Source organism: Capsicum annuum, chromosome 11 (genome assembly GCF_002878395.1).
Source record: "Capsicum annuum cultivar UCD-10X-F1 chromosome 11, UCD10Xv1.1, whole genome shotgun sequence".
NCBI lineage: Eukaryota > Viridiplantae > Streptophyta > Magnoliopsida > Solanales > Solanaceae > Capsicum > Capsicum annuum.
This window is the reverse complement of record NC_061121.1, coordinates 192,240,385-192,251,236: the sequence shown is the minus strand read 5'-3', so window position 1 is coordinate 192,251,236 and position 10,852 is coordinate 192,240,385. Positions and strand designations below refer to the sequence as shown.

At 31.5% G+C, this 10,852-nt stretch overlaps 1 pseudogene; it reads right to left on the bottom strand.

Annotated features, from left to right (window-relative positions):
* Positions 1–213: 213 nt before the first annotated feature.
* Positions 214–7,946, bottom strand: LOC107846322 (annotated as a pseudogene).
* Between the last annotated feature and the right edge of the window lie 2,906 nt (positions 7,947–10,852).

The following is a 10,852-nucleotide window of genomic DNA, read 5'->3' as shown; positions in this document are numbered from 1 at the left end:
AGATTCAAGGCCCTCATTTTTTCTTCTCTAATGTCATTTTGGTTACACAAAATTCGTATCGACATTCTCATATTACACATATAGACGTACATCAGTTTTTCTCAATTGAAAGAAGAAGATAGAATTCATCTTGGTTATGATAACAACATTACATACTATATTATCCCATAGATGCTCTAGCTAATGTAACAATTGTTTTTGATAAGATACAGACTATAAATCTTTGACAGTAGTCCTAAATATCTTCACATCATGGATTGATTTGTTAGTATTATCAGTTTGCACACTACCAAGTCTCTTGAAAATTTCCAGTCCCCAACAAACTCTTCCAAAAATAGTATGTTTTTCATCAAATGACTGTGCAAGTGCCACGGTGATGAAGAATTGACTTTCATTTGTATTTGGTGTAGCATTAGCCATGGATATGATACCTACTCCTGTATGATTTAGCTGTGGGGTTATCTCATCATCAAACTTTTGGCCATAGATAGATTCTCTACCTCTTCCGATACCAGTTGGATCTCCATCTTGAATAATAAATCCTTAATGATTTTGTGACACTTGAAATCATTATAGTAGCCTCTTTGAGAAAGCTCTATGAAATTCTTGCATGTTCTTGGAGCGTGTTTGTAATGCATATCAAGAGTAATAGGACCCATGGAAGTTTTGAGAGTGACCTCTAGTGGTCCTCCTTCTGCACTCGGCCACAACAAAAAATAGTATGACTACCTCCTTAAATATTGGTTTCACTCAGGCACACGAATCAAGGCCCCATATTATATTACATTGAAATTTAATAGGCAAGTAGTAAAAATCATATGTTTCTTATGAGTCTCATCAGTTGCTATAAGTAGAAAGAATCCAAATCATTACATATTGAATAATTGTACAAACTCAAAATTTCATAATTCAAAATTTACATGGCTCATACTTGTTTGGGATGTTTTTACGTATTAAAGTAGTTCTAGAATTTTCTCCACTCTTTATCTTCTCCAAATAAAGCAGGTATTCCTCATTGTTGTCTATCTTATATCCACTCAAATGAAAGTTAAAAGTAAATTAGACACAACACTCGCGTACAAAGATAAAAGTTACTCTTAAGTGAAAAGAACAAAAAACATATATAATAATATATCCACGTAAAGTAGGGTCTAAGGGGTAGAGTGAATGTGGATCTTACATCCATTATGTATCTTTAATATAAGATGATAAGATTCAAAAGTATTCTCTATTTTCTTAAACGTTTTCTCAAGAAAAATGGAGGAACACATCCCTATTAGGAGGCTATATAGATATTTAAATTGAGGAAGTAGTTGATTAGAATAGGATTACATACCAATGCCAATAAGGAACTTCTTGTCCATTAGTCCACCGAACACCACAACTACCCATTTCAAAATTACGTTGATTTTGATACACGTAAATAGACTCTAAATAATAAAGTAAACAAAAAAATAAATTGTATTAAATATACGCATAATAATATAATACAACTACTTGTAACAAATTTAACAATAACAAAAAGGATTACGATAAAGCAAATATTACAACCTAAAAGTTATGATGAAATTAAGAAAATGAAAAGATCCAATCATCTTCCTTCAAGAGCGAATATTCTAATTTCAAGTAAACGAAAAGCAAAGTATATTATATAAGTACAATAATTTAATACAATTACTTAAAATAAATTTAACAATAACTAAAAAAAAATATGATAAAGCACATATGGTAACAAACTAAAGGTCACGATGAAAGAAAATGAAAAGGTTCAGTCACATCTATGTTCAAGAGAAGTGTTCTAATATCTAAAGACAGAACCAACAAGTACTAAGAAGTAAAACTGCAAAAAAAAAAAGGAAAGGGACGGAATATGCATGATTTGGCTCATATGAGCAAGCTAGACAGGAAAGCAGCCAAATGAGGCTACATGTCAATTTTGAACTTCAATAACTTGAGCACTAAAAATTTGAGATAAAACAATTGGCAGTACCTTTGTCCATTCATAAGGATTTACAGCACTAGGGGGAATTCCTCAGTACAAGGAATCTCTTTCGGCCAACCATAAACAGTAGTTGATGATAAAAACACAAGCTAGAGAAGCAGAAAAGAAAACTAGTTAAGACAGTGGCTTACAAGAATAGAGACACATTATAAAAGTTCACCAAAGTGCGAGGAATATGCTTTTTCATCCATGAGCTTACATGACTTCCAAGAGAGTAATTGTTCCAATAAGTTTGTTGTCATACTACATCAGAGGTTTCTCAACACGTTCACCAACAACTTTTAGTCCAGTAAAATGGATAACAACATCAAATCTGCATTAAAAACATAAGTTATTGCAAACCAATTTATCAAAAGGTAATAAAATTTGAGCAAAGCAATAAATATTTTGATTCAGACATTCAACACTATTCTCCAAAGCATAGTTAATGTACACCTTGATCTTAATGTACATCTTAAGCTAAATTAAACTAAGCAATTTAAGTTGGCATAACAAGTAATATATTGTCTTTAAATTAACAATGTAAAAAGAAAGAGATGCTATAACGACAAAAACTTAAAAATATGAAAAACGATGAATAATGAAAAACCAACGATGAACTACGAAAAACCACAAGTGTTTATATAGAAAGGGAAATGTACAAACTAAATAGGAGACAAAATAACATCTTTCTGGAAAAACAAATCTAAGTAGTACACAAATTTGGGACAAACCAAATAGAGCACAAAGTTGGATAGAAAAAATTGGTTGTTTTTTTGTGAAACAAACCAAGAAAAAAAAAGCGGATGTTTTTTTTTTTGTGAAACAAACCAAGTAGGACACAAATTTGAAAAAAATTTAATAACCAAGGAAAACATGAATGTTTTTATGGTGAAACAAACTAAGTAGGACACTAATTTGATGAAAATTGAATTGCATGTAAAATTTAATATATTTGTTTTGAGAAATTTAATATAGGAAAAAGGAGAAAAGATGATTTTATCTAAAGCGGAGTCTTTTAATGAAGGATAAATAGTTCAAATCATTTTTATAATAGTCTTCACACTTTTAATAAATTATAGATTATAGATATAAATTATAGTTTATAGATTATAGATTATAGATATAGATAGATATGTGGTATGTAGTAATGTTTGACAACTTTTTTTAATAATTAAAATTTAGTTGTGTACTCCTCGTTTTTAGTTAAAAAGAAAAAAGTGTATTTCTTTTCCAAATTTTCCTCCTCCCCATATATTTTAGGACTACTTAATTATTAATTTTTCTAATAATTCTTATTATATATATTTATTGTGACCACATATTTTTGGAATATTTAATTTTTAAAACTTACAATATGTTTTAGGACTCCTTAATTAAAATATTATAAATATAATGAAATAAATAATTGACAAAAAAAAAGTGAAAAAATGATTTTATCTATTCTGGAGTCTTTTAATGAAGAGCAAAAAGTTCAAACAGCGTTTGCAGAGCCCTTTACACTTTTAATATAGTATTAGTCTATGAGAATATGTGTTGCATGTTTGTCCCTAATCATTATACTACAATAAAAAAGATATTGATTTTACCATTTAAAACTCCACATCCATTAGTTATTATATTCAACTTAAAAAACAAATCTAGTAAATTGTAAAAGATAAAATATTGTGCCAAGTAACATGTTATTTAACCCCACCCGCACCCTTACAAAACTATTGTGCTAATAAATCACTTGCCACTTCCAGCATCAAATATAAATTTATAAGAAGAACTTCATTGAAATTCTAATAAAAAGTAGTTATGATCAATTCATAACTTTAAAAATATAATAGGTTAAGTGCTAAGAATTTTAAAAGTCGAATTCGTAGAGTTGAAATTCTCGATCTCCCTCAAACTACATATCAAATTTCATGAAAATATACATAAATAATAGATTAGACAAATTGAAGAAAGACGACAATTTGAACCATATTTGTGTTACAACTATTTTTCTTATTTTATTTTTTTTATATTTAAAATTTTTCATATTTTTGAAGTCATATCTTTACAATATGTTTGATTACATACTTCTTATGACACATCTTAAAAATTTTAAAATTTTGATACTTTTAAAATTTTTCTTATTTTAAAGCCTTTATATTTTTTTTCAGATCTTTCAAATCTTCTTAAAATTAAATTAGTTGATTTAGAAGTCTTAAACCAATGAAAAAATAATTACTTGTCATTAATTCTGATAACTTCTAATAAGAAAATTTTTTACTATAAATATTTAATTAATGTTCAACTCTTAAATATTATAAAAAATATAAATATTTAATTAATGTTCAACTCTTACATATTAGAAAAAAATGATTTTGTCTAAAGTAAAGACTTTTAATGAAGGGCAAAAAGCTCAAACAATTTTTTCCCTTCGCACTTTTAATATAGTATAGATATAGATATAGATAGAAAAGTAAATTCATATGTTACAATAAACACTATAAAAAAATAAAATACACATTCTAATAAAACTTAAAAATCAATTAAAAGAAAGACAAATGTGATGGTACCATTTCCTTTCATTAAAACTTGGCATCCGTATAGAAAATGGCGCAAAACCAAAAAACACCTGATCTAGCTCATTAACTAAAACATTATAAATCATGATTTAGCTTGATATCAAGTCGATAATCAAATCAGTATAAAGTTTATAAAGCTCGACAATTAATATGCAGAAGAGTTATAAGTAAAGTTTAGTGTGCGCCCGAACTCATCACGCAGCTTTGAATTAAAAATTTCTCAATACTCGATCGAACTTTCATTTACCATCTGTATTAAGAAGAACAAAGCATCAGGTATGCATCAAACCCTAGTAGCAATATCTCTACAAAATTTCTATCGTTAAAGAGGATTAATTATGAGCACAAAGTAGTTGATCGATTTGTGCCTATTATTTTTTACCAGAGCCTATTTTAGATGATTTTTTTGCTTATTATACATGTCAATAAATATAAACACTTTTGATATCAGAACCAACACTAGATCCATGTTAAGTAAATGTTAATTAACTCACTCGGTAAGAGGGCCTTATAGATTTTTCTCTATGTTATTATGTGGCAAATTTGAAAATCTAGATATACAGCTAAATATGACTAAAATATGAATGGATGAAATACTCCTATCTCATCCTATCACAAGATAAATTTCATTATTCACAAATAATTTTTCATTGTTTCCTTTTATTTGCATGGGATATAACTATGTGAAATGATTCATAATTCAAAACCTTTATATGTAACCATCACTATCGAATGGTTTCTATTAGAGCAAAGAAGTTTTGATGATTGACATATATTTAACCATCACTATCAAATGGTTTCTATTAGAGCAAAGAAGTTTTGATGATTGACATATATTAATAAAACATGTTAGTCATACTGGTCCTCACATGTGAAAAATATTGAAGTAGATACAAGGCTGATAATGCGTAAAGTCAAGAGTGGAGAAAAAAGGAAATTTATCTATATTTTCAATTCTTATCACATGCACAAAAGATGTTGAAAGAAATATAAACACAATACTTGAAGATTGAGCAAATAAAGGAGTCCTACTCGATCAAGGAGATACAAATCAACAAGGAGTGAAACTACCTAATAGATTCCTATTGAAGAAAGAAGATTAGATGATCTACAGGACTTCATAAGAGTTGGCTTAAATAGAAGAAACTATCAAAAAGAGTTTTACACACGCACAAAATAGAAAAGCAACAATCAGCAAATTTGTCAACAATCAACAAATTTGTTCTATAGCTTGAAGGAGTCATAAGAATCTAATGACCCGAGTCTGTACCCCAGATGCCATACGGTACTTACAACCTTGAAGGACCATAAGCTAATCCATGACTGGCACTTGCTGTGAGCACTAAACAATAATATTGAAATAATACAGAAAATAGGCTTAAATGCCATAAGGTTCATAACTGAAATGAAATACTGGTAAATAAATACTGAAAGCTGAGCATCTGTCTGAGATAATCTAGTCTGAAAAGACTCTAACTATCTGAGCATAGAGTTGATGGGATAGTCCCCAACTAACTCCAACTACTGAAATATAAATTGAAATACTAAAAAGATGACTATGTCCTCGAATTATAAGGACTCACCACTAAATCTGTTACTGGTAATATGGGCTGCTAAGTGCGGTCAGGAGCCCATGCGTCTGAACCTATGATATGAGACATCATAGCGCAAAAGAAAGGTATGTGTTAGTACTTTAAATGTACTGGTATGATAAGTGAGGTAAGGCTAAATGCATGGGTTCATATGCATGAATAATACTGGCTGAGTAACATAAATATAACTGAATGAGAGTACATGTATATATGAAACTGCAGTAAATATTGATTATACAATACTATGCATATAACTACGTATACTGTAATTGATATCATAATGACACTGGATACTAAGTTCTAATAACTGAATGACTGATATCTGAGTTCACTGATAATTGTATTACTGTTAGTTGGGTGACTATTTTTGATAGCCCTGATGCTGTAGAACTAAACTGAGTTCTATACTGAGTTGGGTGACTATTTCTGACAATCCTAGTGCCGTAGAACTAAACTAAGTTCTATACTGAGACTGAAATTGAAATTGTGGAAGGTAATTATCTAACTTATATGCCCCTCTCTAAACTTATTGGGGTCCAACCTGTAACCCAGTTGGAAGGGTGTCAGTACCATGCCATGGGTAAAGACAAGTTACTGAGTTACCCTCATCTGGCCGGTGCTCTGAATGAGAATGGTGGTACCCTCAATTGGCAGGTAAGATACCTTATCAACCCTCAACCTACATTGTCTACGTAGTTCTAGAATGCAAGGATATCTTCTAAGGATTACACCCTCTATTGGCATCGAGTCCCCATCCTTGGGTTCATTCAGTGCTGAATCCTACTCCCAACTGAATAGACACTGAACTGATTTCTAAACTATACTAAGCTCGACTGAACTATTACAAATGATGCTAACTAACTAAGATGGGCTGAGTTCACTGAGTTCTATTAACTGATTGAATAAACTGAGTTTTGTAACTAACTGAGTAATACTATATGTGACATTACTGAAACTATTTTGTAGCTACTGAAATTCTAAGTAAACAACTAGATTTTCAAGTATTAGATACCCGTAGGACTCGATAGCATGAAAAGTAAAGCATAACATGATCTACTTGTTCATAATTCATTCATAGAGATATTTTATCAAACACTTGTAGGGCATAAACTTGTACATATACTACCATGTCATGATTTCACCATTTAATTCACATGAACATTCCATCAAACACATGGGGAGCATAACTTAATTCATATAATCATGGACAACATGTAAACATTGTAACTACAATACCTAAACTTGCTAATTCAAGGATTATAACATGGGAATTACACAATTCAATATACATGATATTTCAATTTCATGAAATCCATAATTAATCATGGGTTGAAAATCAATCAATGTCATGAACATAAATACAATCAAATTTCAAGCATATAAATCATGAATTAATAATCTTGTAGTTTTAAAAAATAGATTCTTGGACTCTATGGGTGAAAGGAAGTCATAGATGGACACCTAACATACCTTGATTACTAATTTTATGGAGATTGAGGATTATTTTTTGAGACTTGATTCTTGAACTTGATAAAGCTAGGGCTTGTTCTTGAGAGGATTTTGTGAAAAGGATGAGCAATTATGCTATTTGGGGCTTTAATCCCATATTTTGGAGCTATTGGGTGAAGGAAAAATAACCAATTTGCCCTTAAAACTGCGAAAAAAACTATAGAATTTACCTGGACCGGATTGGCGAGGGCGTCGCGGGCTCTGGAGAGCTGCTCTAAGCAGGGCACCGCGGGCTCTGAAGCGCCGCTCTAGGTAAGGAACCGCAGGCTCTGGAGCACCACTTTGGGCAGGGTGCCGTGGGCTCATCACCTCGAGCCACTTTTTTGGAGTTTTAAACATACCCTTACGTTTGTCCAAAAATTCCAAAACTCAATCGAGATGTACTATTGACTTGTCGATCATGAATCAACTTAAAAACTATCTTTCTAAGGTCGTAGATAAATTCCTCAAAGTTTGAGGGCTTTAGAAATGACTAAGTCCTAATACTTAGCTGAAATTTTCTAAGTCTGAGACCTCTTTTGGCATACTTTAAAGGACTCAAACGATTAAGATTCTGCGGGTCTTACAAAGAACAACATGTTTCTTTACTTAGATTCTTAGGTTTTGTGTAATAGGTTAATTCTTGAGTCATAATGAATTGTAATTCCTTTCTCAGTGAAGTTAAACTTAGTTAGGACTATTGTTTTCAAGTTAGGGAACTCGAAGACGTGGGAACAATCATCTTGGGAAGATTTGTGTTATTGAAGAAATAGTAGTTAGAGTTTAATTTCTAGTTTACAAGATTCTTGTAATTTATTTATTGTTGAGGCTCAAGAGTTTTAGTAAAAAAGGGGTTAAATCCTGTAGAGGTACAAATTATGGTTTCTTACACCTTTTTGAGTCGGGTGTTTTTCACGTAAAAACTCTCTTTATTTACTCGGCTTAAGTGAACCATGTTAGCTTACTTGTTTCACTGATAGGCAACTACTAGAGTAAAATTATTAAAATTAGTAGGTACATATCTTAACAAGTGGTATCAGATCGAGGTTGTCTTAAATAAGGTTAACTCCTAATAAAAGATCACTATGATGAATTCCACACCACCTACTGATCATAGTGAAGGTCAATCAACCACTAGACCTCCACTATTTGATGATTCTCATTTCATCTGGTGAAAAACTAGGATGGAAATGTTTATTCAAGGGGAAGACTACGAGTTGTGGGATAGGATCACTATGGCCTTACTATTCCAATAAAGTTAGAAAACGGTAAACAGGTCAAAAAGTAAGAAGTGAATTTACTGTTGATGACTTAGTAGCATTGAATAAAAATGCTAAGGCTAAGAACAACTTAGTCTATGGATTAGGACCGACTGAGTACAATAGAGTGTCAAACTATGCAATTGCTAAGCAAATCTGGGATGCCCTTGTGAATGCATATGAGGGTACTTGTCAGGTAAGAAAATTCATAATTTCTCTTTTCTTTACTGAATATAAAGCTTTTAAGATGAAAGAGAAAGAATCCTTGCATGAAATGATGACAAGGCTTACTGCCTTGACAAATGAGTTGATTTCTTTGGAAAAAGTCATCTCTGTTTAGGAACAAGTTGAAAAGGTGTTGAGGGTACTACCAAAATCAAAATAGAATGATAAAGTGATTGCTATTAGGGAGGCAAAGTATCTCACAGGTATGACACTAGATGAACTAGTAGAGAATCTGAGGACTTATAAAATAGAAATTGATGGAACTAAAGAACAAGAAACCCCTTAGAAAATCTTGGCTTTGAAGGCTTCAGACAGTGATGAAGAAATAGAACTTGACAAGTTTTAAGTTGCCTTCCTTACTAAGAACTTCAATAAATTTTTTATAAAGAAAATGGGAATAGGTAGTAAGAAACGTTCCAATGACAATCCAAATAAATACTACAAGTGTGGTAAGACTGATCATCAGATCAGGGATTGTCCTGTCAGGCAAATATAATGTACAAAGGAAAGGGTTGAAAGAGAATTTAAAGAAAAAACAAAATGAAGAAGAAGGAGGAATATGCTATCGTAGCAGCTTGGGGATCTGATTCAGATGATGATGAAATTGATGAAACAACATTCATGGCTATTGGAGATTCAGACTTGGAGGAATACAGTGATGCTTCTGAGGTAAGTATACTTGAACTTAAAGAAAAATTACATTTATTTTCTAAAACAAAACTTGTTTCCTTGATGAGTGCCCTAATTGATGATTTCCAAGAATTAACTTCTGATAGGGATGAGTTGTTCAACAGTCTTGCAAGTCTCAAATATGATCTTATTGATTTAGAAGCTTGCAAGAACACTGTTGAAAAAACAAAATTGCACTCTCAAGAAATAGGTTGCGCAACTTGATTCTTCAAACAATGATATTAGGTCTGAAGTCCTAAAATTGAAACTCACTGAAAAAATGGAAAAAAGGTCACGAGTAAAGAACAAGAAAATGTTGAACTTTAATTAGTGAAGTACAAACAAGAATGTAATGATGCAACAGACATGGTGAATAAACTGAGTCAAAAAGTCTCTAAACTGAAACTTGATCTTGAAAGAGAAAACAGGTGGATGAATTTTTAAAGAATTATTCATAAGTTGAGTGAAATAAATCACACTGAAAAAGCAGGTCTGGGTTTTCACAGAAGTCTTGATGATCCTTAAGACTTATGCTATATATATGGTAATCTTGGACATCCAACCACTGAGTGTCTTGTTGCTTCCAAAAGAAGATCTAGCAATCTAAATCTGGAAAATAAATTCTCTTAGACCAAGAAAAAGGAAACCAATACTGGTCAGAGAAATAAGTCACGTTACCTGTTGCCTACATGGACTACAATAAATTTAATTCATCCATTTACTCATAAAATAGGACCCTAGCTTATCTGGATTCCTAAATATAACCATTGATTTTTTGCAGGAGTAGTTGAAAGGAATTAAAAAGCATTGGTACATAGACAGTGCTTGCTCAAGACACATGACTGGTGATAAAAAAAAGTTTCTTTCACTCTTTTAAATAAATGAAGGGGGAGTTTCTTTTGGTGATGGAAAAAAGGGAATCATTACTGGAGTTGGAAAGATTGACACTTCTGAATCAAGAGCATTGGAGGATGTATACCTTGTGGAAGGATTGAAGTACAACCTGCTTAATATATCACAACTATGCGATAAAGGTAACAAAGTTATTTTTATTTCTGCAGGAGTCAAAGTCAAGAGGAT